At 34.6% G+C, this 12,293-nt stretch overlaps 1 protein-coding gene and 1 non-coding gene across 2 annotated transcripts in view; one reads left to right on the top strand and one right to left on the bottom strand.

The window, feature by feature from the left end:
* The window catches only part of LOC126885093 (uncharacterized), a 275,171-nt gene that overhangs the window by 222,576 nt on the left and 40,302 nt on the right, over window positions 1-12,293 (top strand). The window lies entirely within an intron of this gene.
* Trnaq-uug (transfer RNA glutamine (anticodon UUG)) lies at window positions 2,010-2,081 on the bottom strand. Its single transcript has one exon. It is a non-coding gene; the product is annotated as a tRNA-Gln (tRNA).

Below are 12,293 nucleotides of genomic sequence, written 5' to 3'. Positions count from 1 at the left end.
GTCGAAGCAATGACGGTCGCTAATTTATTACTTTTTTCCCATCGAAAAAGTTCAAAACGTCCCTAAAGAAGTTTGCAGTTCAAAAATTTATTTCAAATCCACAAGGAAGAACTTCCTGTAGTTGGCTGTATACCATTAATTACAAGTGAAATTTAATAAAAAATTTTCTTCTTGGTAAAAGGTATATTAGTTTAAAAAGCCCTTAAGGGCTACAAACATATGAATAAAACGTTTTCGCTCTGTAACAAAAGCATCATCAGTGTTACAAGAACATGGTGAGCGAACCAAAAAAGAGTTGCCTGCTACCTCTTATAACAGAATGACCTAGTTACCTTTTGACCCACTTACAACGTGTGGGAGTCATATGTTGCGCTAGGTCCGTATCATTAGGAATTTTATCCATCCTTTGAATTTTTCAATGTTTTCATTTATATAAGACTTTTGTGTGTTTTTTAAAAGGCTTTGACCTTTGTATTTTTTGGTTGGCTCACCATGTTCTTGTAACACTGATGATGTTCTTGTTACAGAGCGAAAATGTTTTGTTCATATGTTTGTAGCCCTTTAGGGCTTTTTAAACTAATATACCTTTTACTAAAAAAAAAATTTTTATTAAATTTCACTTAAAAATTTATTTCGTCGAACCAATAACGGTCGCTAATTTAATAATTTTTTCGCATCTAAATAGTGCATAACGTCCCTAAAGAACTTTTCATTTCAAAAATTTATTTCGCCGAAGTGATGACGGTCGCTAATTCAATACTTTTTTCCCATCTAAAAAGTGCACAACGTCGTTAAAGAAGTGTTCACTCCAAAAATGTATTTCGTCGAAGCAATGACGGTCGCTAATTCAATACTTTTTTCCCATTTAAAAAAGGTAAAATGTCCCTAAAGAAGTTTTCACTTCAAAAATTTATTTCGCCGAAGTGATCAAGGTCGCTAATTCAATACTTTTTCCCCATCTAAAAAGTGCACAACGTTTTTAAAGAAGTGTTTACTTCAAAAATTTATTTCGCCGAAGCAATGATGGTCGCGATGACAGTCGCTAATTCAATACTTTTTCCCCATCTAAAAAGTGCACAACGTCCCTAAAGAAGTTTTCATTTCAAAAATTTATTTCACCGAAGCAATGACGGTCTGGATGACGGTCACTAGTTCAATACTTTTTCCCCATCTAAAAAGTGCACAACGTCCCTAAAGAACTATTCAAATTAAAAATTTATTTCGCCGAAGCGATGACGGTCGCTAATTCAATATTTTTCTTCATCTAAAAAGTGCACAACGTCCCTAAAGAAGTTTTCACTTCAATAATATTAGTAGTATTATACGTACATTATAATAATATATGGACAAAATTTACTTCGTCGAAGCGATGACGGTCGCGATGACGGTCGTGAAATCAATCTTTTTTCCCCATCCCAAAATAGATTTTACATTTATTTTAAATTTAAATACTTTTATACAATTTATGTATACATACACATAATATAGATACGTACAAAATTTATTTCGTCGAAGAGATGACGGTCGCGATAACGGTCGCGATAACGGTCGCGAAATAAATCCTTTTTCCCCATCCTAAAATAGGTTTTACATTTATTTTAAATGTAAATACCTCTGCACAATTTATATATACATACACATAATATATAGCATAAGCAATGACGGTCGCCAATTCAATGCTTTTCCCCTATCCAGAAATCGCACAAAGTCCGTAAAGAAGTTTTCACTTCAATTATTTTCGAGGTCAATAGACTCAATGTCTAGAGTACTAAATATTATCCAACAGAACCCATCGGGATAATTATGTTTAAGGGTTATGATTTTTGAACTCGAATTGAGGGATTTACAGTCCAGAACGCGAATATTTAAACTATGAAATTATTGACTAAGGTTGATGATTATTAAGGTTTAGGCATATTTATTTTTAAAGGGCCACCTGAGGTTTTCAAACAAACTTCTTTCGGGGTCAACGTGATCAACGCCCAGGTTTTTAAAAGAAAATATTTTGTAGGTCCCACCGAGATTTGAACTCGGATCGCTGGATTCAAAGTCCAGAGTGCTAACCATTACACCATGGAACCGATATTTATATTTATATAGAATTTGTAATAATTTATAGATAAACAGTTACAGGTATTAATATGCAAATTATCTTAATTTTCAAATAATTTGTTAGATAAATTTTATTTACATATTTAGGAATTCTCTCGTGATATTGAATAATTTGCAAATCTAAAAATATTTTTAATCAACCAGATAATTTCGTTACCTTGTTATCTTGAATAATTTTTCAATTATTTAAATGTAAATCATTACTTATATAAATTCTTCTTGAATAAACTTGATCATACTCATCATGGAATTTTCAGTCATGGAACTACAACGGATTTAATTTAGTTTCTGTTTCTGCATATCATTTCCTGGCATGTATCACCAAGTTAACCAATGACCTCAATGATGTCTCCTCCAATCTCATATTGTGTCTTACTCTTGGTCTACCTATCACGGATCTTCATTCGGCGATTTATTAATTAAGAACTAATTCTGGACTTTCTTTTTCTAGATGCCCCAGCCGTCGTTTCTCTATAAAAACTGGCTTATCGAAAAAATACTCAGAGGCAAAAAGTTTTAGAAACATTATTTGTGTTTAACTAATGGTACCACACTAATAATTTAATTGGAACGTACACAAAAGTTTGGGGGGTTAAAGGAAACAAAACCCCATAAAATTTTTGGGGGGTGCACAAATTTCACTGTTATGATTTTTTAAAATGTCCCTGCTATTAGAATGCCATATTTTCAATGAAAAATCTCGAATAGTTTTCGATATATGTATAGAAAAAATATATTTTCATTTTGTAACTTCAAAGCGCTGTAACTTTTTTTATTTGTACATTTGTACTAAGGTAAGTTAGGATCAATCGATATATTTTTGGTCCCAGAATATTTGATTTAATTTACGACCTGAATTTATGTTACACCCTGTATAAATGGACCATTGTGTAGTCTATCTTCAGCTCGGATGCTTGTTAGATTGGTATTTGTAATCATTGATGCAGTTCTAATCTAATTGTTAATTCGTGCGTTAAATGCAGGCAGCAGCTTATTTATTATTTAATCCCATATCTGGTAGGGGTAAGTCTTTGTTAAAATTACCTTAGTTTAGTGTTTAAACAATTACATGACAAAATGTGCGATGCTGATATTACATTTGATATTACTACACTGATGTTGAAATAAATAAAAACTTATATACTTTTCCCAAAAAATTTACTCACCACCTTAAAAATGGGCCATACTTGATGCCTCGAATTTCCTAAACCTGTTATCCGATTTAAGATGTTTTTTTTTAAATCTCTTATAGCCTTACCCTCGAAATATAAAGCTGATATAATAATGATGGTAGGCAGGTAAATTGTCATTTATACCGGGGTACCAATCAAAGTTTTTTTTTTTAATAAAAATGTATACCTTTTTGGTTTTTTTTCTCTTAACCCGGCATTGGTTGCTATGTAGGTTGTTACGCGAGTGGTCGCGCGTGAGATTTTCTCTCACATATCCAACTTTTGCCTTTCTTTACAAAATTCTACAAAAAAGATGAGGTTTCATCAGCGACAAAGCCATTTGCTTTAAAAAGACACGACGTTTTTTTGTTTTATTATTATTATCTTTATATAAAAAGGGACTATTGATGCCGCCAATATTTAACATTGAAAAATATATGGTAAGTAACCACCTACAACTAACCCGTGAAACAATATAGGATTTTCATATCATCGACCACATCCACGGCGCCTTTTATTACATGATAAAAGGATATTATTTTAGGTTTTAAGGGGAAAAATAAAATTAATTTTTATACACAGTTGGTGACGCCGGTGGTCGCTTGATGAGAGAATATCTCACATAGAGCGCACTGACTCAACAATCTGGTGATACTAAGTAAACTGAGTCATTAATATCTGAGCGGACGAGTCTATTAGATTGTCGAGGGTGGATAGTTAGGAGACTAGAAGGAACTACAGCGCTTATAATTTCCCAGAAAAAAAATGTGTGCGTAATTTTCTGAAACCGTGAGAGAAAATCTCATATAGCGACCACTGGCGGGTTAAAGTTGGTAACATTTTGTGCAATATTCTAGCATTTATAAAATACCGAAATTAAAATCCAGCTATAGTTTCAGGTTTTGGAACATTTTGTAATATTCTGTTTTTTAATTAACAATTTGATAAATAATATTAAATTGTTAAGAGTCAAAAAGTTTTTATGTTGTTGAGAAAGTTAGTAGATATTATTTAAAGTTTCAATTAAGTTTGTAATTTTTGCTTGTTGTTTGGTGGAAATGGAACGCGCTACAAGGAATTTGACCCACGAATAATTGGCCACCGTATAGTCCAGATGTTAACCCAATCGAAAATTGGTGGGACATACATAATTGGCAGAAGACTAGAACAGCGTTTGCCACCTCCAAAAATCTTACAGCAGGTAAAAAGAGGAGCTCTCGAGATCGAGATTTGGAATGATATTGATCAAGACCAAATAGCATACCTCATTTGTAACATAAAAGTACATATTTATTTTTTATCGAACATAAGCGAATGAATCAAAAGCCAAAGAGTTAGGCTAAGGCTAAAATACTGAACTCCTTAATCTAATATAGGTATCAGACTGCCACTGTGCCCAGACAATTGACCATTCCAGGTCACGTGACTTTCGACACCGTTGCTAAGGGGCAACAATTGTGTTTTTGGTGTTATTTTTGCTATTTTCTCGTTTTAATATAAAAAATCTGTGGTTTTAACTACAAAACTTTCAAATATTGGATATAGGACACCCTCGTAGGGGATGCAAAAACCCGGTATAATCAGAAAATCAGTTTTCTTGGCCCATATCGTCGTTCGGTTTACAGTGTATTGTGATTATATTGATTTAAAATATTTTGGTCTTTAAATGCGGCTGGTATTATAAAAAAACTTACTTTATCTCTTTTACCTTTACTGGAACACTTTCAAACTGAACAAAACGCTGGTATTTTAATCATATTCTTAAATTAAACAATGGTTTTCTACACATAACCTAGTTTGTTTATAATATTTTGCCCATCAGTCGCTGTCAAATGACGTCACCCTGGAATGGTCTATGGCTGCAATCGACCTTTGTAGAAATTCCCAAAAAGTCAAGTGCAACCACCTGCTAAGGTAATAGAACAACAGCTTTGATGAGTCACACACTTAAAACATTTTTGAAAATAATACAAAGCAGAATTGTTAAAACTCTTAAATCTGAAATAAGTGACAAACAATTTTTCTTTAGAAATGGTATGAACACAAGAGACGCTTTGTTCGGCTTGAATGTGCTGGCCCGAAGATGCATGGACATGAATCAGGATAAATTATGCACTTATGTTTTGTAGTAGAAAGGCAGGCTTTTTTGTAGAAAGGCATTTGATAAGGTTTAACGTAAAAAGCTTGTAGATATATTAAGAAGCAAAAATATTGATAGACGCTATACAAAAATTATATCTAATCTATATTGGAATCAAACTGCCAAGGTAAGAGTTGACAACCAGAATATCCAAAACATCAAAATACAGAAAGCTCTCTGGATTGCGTGCTGTCCCCACTACTTTTCAATGTCTACAGTGAAGAGGTATTTCAAGAAGCATTCTTAGATTCAATAAAAGGTATATCTATCAATGGATCAGTTTTGAATAACTTGAGTAATAATGGCCGATAGTAACAATGGTATACAGAACGAATAGCAACGCCTTAATGAACGCTGTCATGAGTACGGACTGAAGATGAATTTAAAGAAAAGTAAATGCATTAAGGTGGGTGAGCCAAAGGTGGCCCATGCTCCTAAGGTGGCCACTTTTAATTTTGTCCTAGTAGTTGACCTAATAACCGCCAGGTACCAGCACATACTTGAAGATATATGCCATCTAGCGCTGTTATCAGTACATGATGACACAGAGACCAACGGCGGTCATTTCGTGCCTTATAATATGTCGTTACGTTTGAGGTTAGAGGGACGCTATTATATTCCGGTAAGTAAACTTTTCTTCATTATTACAATTAATTAGGCGTAATCTACAAGTAACATATATGGATGTTACATACATTTCATCACCTTTCATAATATGCATGTAGTTTTTCATCTGACGTTACGTTTCAAGAGTAGTTATGAAAAAAACAAAACAAACACGGTTTTGGTAGTGGTTCCCAACATGGCCATGGTGGGCCACCTAAGGAACACTATATGTTTAAACTCTTTTATTCGCTTATAAGGATGTTATAACTCCCATTATTGTTTGTTTTACTTTTAAAATGTATTATAATACTTTCTACACCTAAGTTTTTTTGTTTATTGGTTTCAGATAAAGATGGCTCGACAACTTGGGAGGTCATGGACGGAAGAAGACCTAGCAAACGCGATGAATTCTGTTCTCAATGACAACATGGCTGTTAGAAAAGCTGCCGAGATGTTTGGTATTCCAAGAAGAACTCTTCGGAACCATCTAACTTCAGGTAGTTTTAAGAAAATAACAGGTCGTCAGTCTATTTTGACCTTTGAACAAGAGCTGGAATTGTGTGGGAGAATTAATCGTTTAGCTGACGTTGGAATGCCCATCACACCAAAATTAGTGAAACGGACTGTTTACACTTTTTGTCAAATCAACAAAATAAAAAATCCATTCAATGATGAATTAGGCTCTGCAGGGAGAAAGTGGTTTAAATTGTTTATGCAGAGACACCCTGACATCAGCAAAAGAAAATCTCAAAATCTCAACCCAGCCAGAGCTCAAAAACTTAACAGATTCATTGTGAGTGACTATTTTGATAAGCTGAGATGTCATGATCGAAATGAACGTCATGCAAAAACCTCAATCGATTTACAACGTTGATGAGAAAGGTAATCGTTTGTGTTTGCATAAAGCTCCGACAGTTTTACCTCGCAAAGGGTCCAAACGTGTGCATAACATTGCTTCTGAACACGGCGAGAATGTTACAATTGTTTCTTGTGGAAATGCTCTTGGCCAAGTTATTCCTCCAGTCATTCTCTTTAAAGCAGAAAGGTTGCGTCTAGAATGGGCTGAAGATTTACCACCTGGTAGCAGTGTTTTTATGACACCCAAGGGTTCCATGAATACCCAGACATTTATCAAGTGTATTGATCACTTTGCCAAATACAAAACACCAAGACCGGTTCTTCTTATCTTTTACGGCGTTTCTTCCCATTTGGATGCTAACATTGTAGAGGCTGCAGATGCTCATGAAATAACGTTGTTTTGATTACCAAGCAATACCACTCATGAGCTGCAGCCAATGGACAAAAGCGTGTTTCGTGCTTATGAAGCTTATTGGGATGATGAAGTGATGCTACTTTGAACTCAGCATGCTCAAAAAGGTGATTCTGTCGTAGAAGTTAGCGCTGGTCGCGTCATGACAAAGAGCAAGTTTGGGAAAGTTTTTTCACGGGCTTGGGTCAAAGCTGCATCTCCTTCCAATGTTATTTCCGGTTTTAGGGCGACTGGAATTTTTCCTTTCGACCCTACTGCAATCAAAGATGAAGCTTTTGCTCCTAGTGACCTTACAAACAGAGTAATTCCAACCGAAGAGAATAATGTACTTTCACCTGAAAAGCCAGCCTGTTCTGACTCAAGGAAACGAAACCCTAAATCAAAGAAGAAAAAAGCTCCTTTGAAAACCAGTAAGAGTACAAAGAAAAGACCAGTGGAAGCAAGCGAATCCTCCTTATCTGACAGTGACTACTCAGTGCACAATTCATCTGCAAGTGATATAAATTGTGAATTTGACTCGGAAATGCTTGAGAACGAACCAAAAGAAAGATCTTTCAATGAAATTTTGAAAACCCCGGAAGCTCCAGCCAAGAAATGTTTAAAGCCCAGGAAGAAAGCACTCAACTATCGTGCTCAAAAGATTGTGGTTAATTTATTTTAAACAAAAGAAGAAGATCAAGCAAAAATACCCATCAAAAACAAAACATTTTAATGAACCAAAATGCACTGGAGATAAAAAAGACAAGAGTAAATTTAAAAGTGAAGAAGATGCTCAAACTGGAACTAGCGGAACAAACAAATTCATTAACAGCAACAGAGTAGAAAGCTGGTATTGTCACCTTTGCAATACTGATCGTGTAACGGACATGAGGCTTTGTAATCATTGTTACCATTATGTACACGAAGAATGTGAAGGGCTCACAAAGCAGGAGAAAATTCCCTTTTTCCAGTGTTCGTCTTGTTTGGACTTGTAAATGTAAAGACGTTGTTCGTGGGTTTCCAAAAGTTAAATACAACTTCATAAAATTATTTCTACCTTTTATAATGTAAGTTTACAATTTTTACAATGTTGGTGACTGTATTAAATTTCATAATTTTGTAAAATATTAATTCTGTGTTTCCTTTTAATGTGTTTATCTATGAGTACCTCACTAGGCCCTCTAAAAAGGCATAACTTATGCGTGGGCCACCTTAGGCTCTACTCATGGGCCAGTTTTGGAACACTCTGTTCCTAAGAAGGCCCACATGCAACTACTTAGTTTTTTAATTATTTTATGATCATACAAATTAAAAAACGAGCTTAAGTACGGATATTATTTTGGCTAACAGTACTGCCAACTTATTACCAAAGCAGCAAAATAAAAAAAAATTGTTTACATATTTTAATAGTTACTTTTCACTTAACTATGGCCACCTTTGGTGCACCTACCTTATCATGACGAAATCAGCACATGCAAACGTCCAATTGACTATTGAAGATACTGTAATAGAGAGTGTGGATAACTAGAAATATTTAGGAACATGGACAACATTAAATGTAGACCAAATCAACAAAATTAAGACACGTATTGAAATACCACGTGCGGCATTCATGAAACTTAAAATGCTTCTTTGTTGTCGGGATATAAGGTTCGAAATACGCTTAAGGTGTTACGTGTTCTCTACTCTTCTCTCTACTGGAACACAAGTCCATCTGAATAAATTGGCCACCTTTGAATTTTGGTGTTAGAGAAAAATCCTACGAATGTCATGGATTCAAAAATTTCAAACGTCGAAGTAACTAGAAGGATAGGAAATGAAGCGGAAATAATATTAACTACCAAAGGACGAAAACTTGAGTACTTAGGACATGTGAGGAGAGGGCAAGAATACTCATTATTATAACTTATTATGCTTGTCAAATTCCGAGGAAAGCGAAATGTGGGAAGACGAACAATATCCTGGCTTAAGAACTTGAGGGACTGGTTTGAATGAAGTAGTGCAGAACTATTTAGAGTGGCAGTCAACAGAGTCCGCATAGCCATGATGATTTCCAACTTTCGATAGAAGATGGAACTTCAAGAAGAAGAAAGGCTACAATATTGAGTTTTAATTTCAATATTTTATAAATGCTAGGATGTTCCACAATTTGTGCCTAACTGTGAGAAGAAAACACAGCATGAGTATTACATCCGGTATACATACCTACAATGACATCTATTTGTCTAGCAACATTACTACAGCGAGATTTTTAAAGAACCAGGCTATATAACATGTTATTAAAACTCACTCAAATCGGACGACAGGTTGAGAAAATTCGAGATATCAAAAATATTCCAATTTTAAGATGATGCGTTGATTTCCTAGAGTCGTGTAGCATGTCTCGTATCTACAAATATATTCTTTTGTTATTTTCATTATATTGCTAATTTCTCTTAATTTTAAAAAATATTAATAAAACCGTTTTGCTCCTGTTGCAGTTTTAATAAAAAAAGTTATTCCGGTTCTGTTTAAACTTAAAAATCTCTATATTCAAAACATTGCGAATGGTGTTTTGATTTTAAACTTTGAGGAATGTTTTGTTATGGCATTTCATTTATTCTTTTGTCACGCAATAACAAGAAAACCATGGACCCAGCGTGCCCGCGCACTCTAAAATAGTTTCTGACGTCAATGAAATGTTGCAATGTAGCCACGCTTATGACGTAGAACACCAAAAACTTTGGCGGTTTACTTTCTTAAAAAAGCAAGCGTACAAAGTTTGGTATATGTTACGGGTAAAGTAAGGTAAACGGGTAATTCTAGGATTACTGGGGTAAAGTCCGAGGTACTCGCCAGGTTTTGGTAAAATAAATGCCACTGTAAATCTGCTGGAAATGCCTTTCACCTCTCTCAGTGTGATGACCTAATTATTACCTAGCAACCCACGTACCACGTGGGAGTCATATGTTGCCCTAAGGCCTTATCCATAGGGATAATATCCATCCTTTGGGTTCCATAATATATTTAATTATAGTGATGTTGTCAACTTTCAAGGGTTTTAACCTTTGTATTTTTGTGTCGCTCAACATGTTAGGCTTGTAACACTGATGATGCTCTTTTTAGAGAGCAAAAACGTTTTTTTGTGATATTTGTGGACCTTTTAAGGGCTTTTAAATAAATATACCTTTTACCAAGAAAAATTTTTCATTAAATTTACGAATAAATGTGATTCCAAAATGTTATTTATCATGTTGTGATTTTTTTATTGAATACAAGAAAAATGAAGATAAGAAACTTGTTTTTTTTGTGTTTTATTTATAAAAACTATATACATGTCACTCGGTGGTCGTACATAAACACATGCCCAAAAGTTTGGAATACGTACAAATAATATATCTACGCCTATGGTGGTTTTAAAACTGTTGTTGATATTCATTTTAGAGCGTTTTTACATGAAAATGATAAAAACTTTGAATCGTTTTTGTATCATTTTGGTCACATTCAACTGATTAGCGTATTTACACATTATTTCAGTCTGTGTTTAAATTTGAATTGAGCCGTTAAAAATGCCTAGAAACGTGATATTTCACTTTGACAGATCTAGAGTAATTGCATTGTTACAACAGGGCTTTAGTCAAAGTGATATCGCTAATATTATTGATGTTACTCAGAGTGCTGTATCTAAAATTAAAAAAAAAATCCAAGATACAAATGACGTCAAGGATCGTCCCAGAAGTGGTAGAAATCGATGTACAACAGCAGCACAAGAGCGGCAGATAACATTGATAGCTCGAAGAAATCGTCTGGAATCCACAAGTGGTATATCCAGAGAAATTTCTAGGCTGCAAGGACTGAATATTTCACGACAAACAATAACACGCCGACTAAATGCGGTAAATTTGTATCGTAGAAGACCCTTACATGTTCCTAAACTAATCTACCAACACAAAATGGTAAGGTTGCAATGGGCTGGAGAAATGGTGCAACATGGTCCTAACTGGAATAACGTGATGTTCTCTGATGAGTCAAAAATTGGCTTGGTATCTGATTGACAAAGAACACTGGTTTGGAGGGCCCCAGAACGACAAGCCCGACTAGAAACAGCCAAACCGCGTGTCCCGTTTGAAGGTGGCAGTATTATGGTTTGGGGTGGTATTATGAGTGGTACACGGACGCCACTGCTGGTTCTGGAGAGAAGTGTCACTGGTGCTGTGTACATTGAGGAAGTTTTAAATCCTGTCGTACGTCTATTCCGAGGGGCAGTAGGTGATGAATTTGTGTTTATGCATGACAACGCACCTCCTCATCGAACAGCAGCAGTACAAACTTTTATGGAAGAAGAAGGAATATCTACATTACAGCTGTGGCCTTCGAATTCCCCCGATATGAACGTTATTGAATATGCTTGGGACATTCTCAAAACACGCATCAAAAAGCGAAACAATCCCCCTATTACACTTCGTGAACTAAAAGGTGCTGCTCGTAAAGAATGGGAAAGAATTCCGCAAGCCCAGCTCGACCAGTTAATCGGCAGCATGCCAAATCGCCTACATGCATGCATACAGTCCAATGAAGAAAATACTAATTATTAGTTTTATTGAAAATTATTTTTTTCTTTACTAATTTATTTTTAAATGTAAGTTCTACTTTTTAAGTTTTACTCCAAGAGAATAAATAATTTTTTTGTATATCGTTTATCTGGTTTTGAAATTTATTTAGTATTGTTAAGAATTGAAACAAAATGATGTTTAAGAAAAGTTTATATGTAAAATCAATAAAAAGACGAAATATTCCAATATTCCAAACTTTTGGACATATGTGTATTCCTACCTTATGCAAGAAACAATTTACATTAAATTAACACTACGATACAATTTTCGATCTTGTGAACTATAAAGGTACAAGAGATAAGGAATGTTAAATTCTACAATTTTTTAATATCCCGCACTTACAAAATAGTTTTAGATGCCGAATAAAAAGCACGCCTGGCCAAAAAGTGCCTTATGAAAAATGCATCTATTATTATCATTAG

Source organism: Diabrotica virgifera, chromosome 5 (genome assembly GCF_917563875.1).
Source record: "Diabrotica virgifera virgifera chromosome 5, PGI_DIABVI_V3a".
NCBI lineage: Eukaryota > Metazoa > Arthropoda > Insecta > Coleoptera > Chrysomelidae > Diabrotica > Diabrotica virgifera.
Note: the sequence above shows the minus strand (reverse complement) of the source record. Positions and strands in the feature narration are given on the sequence as shown.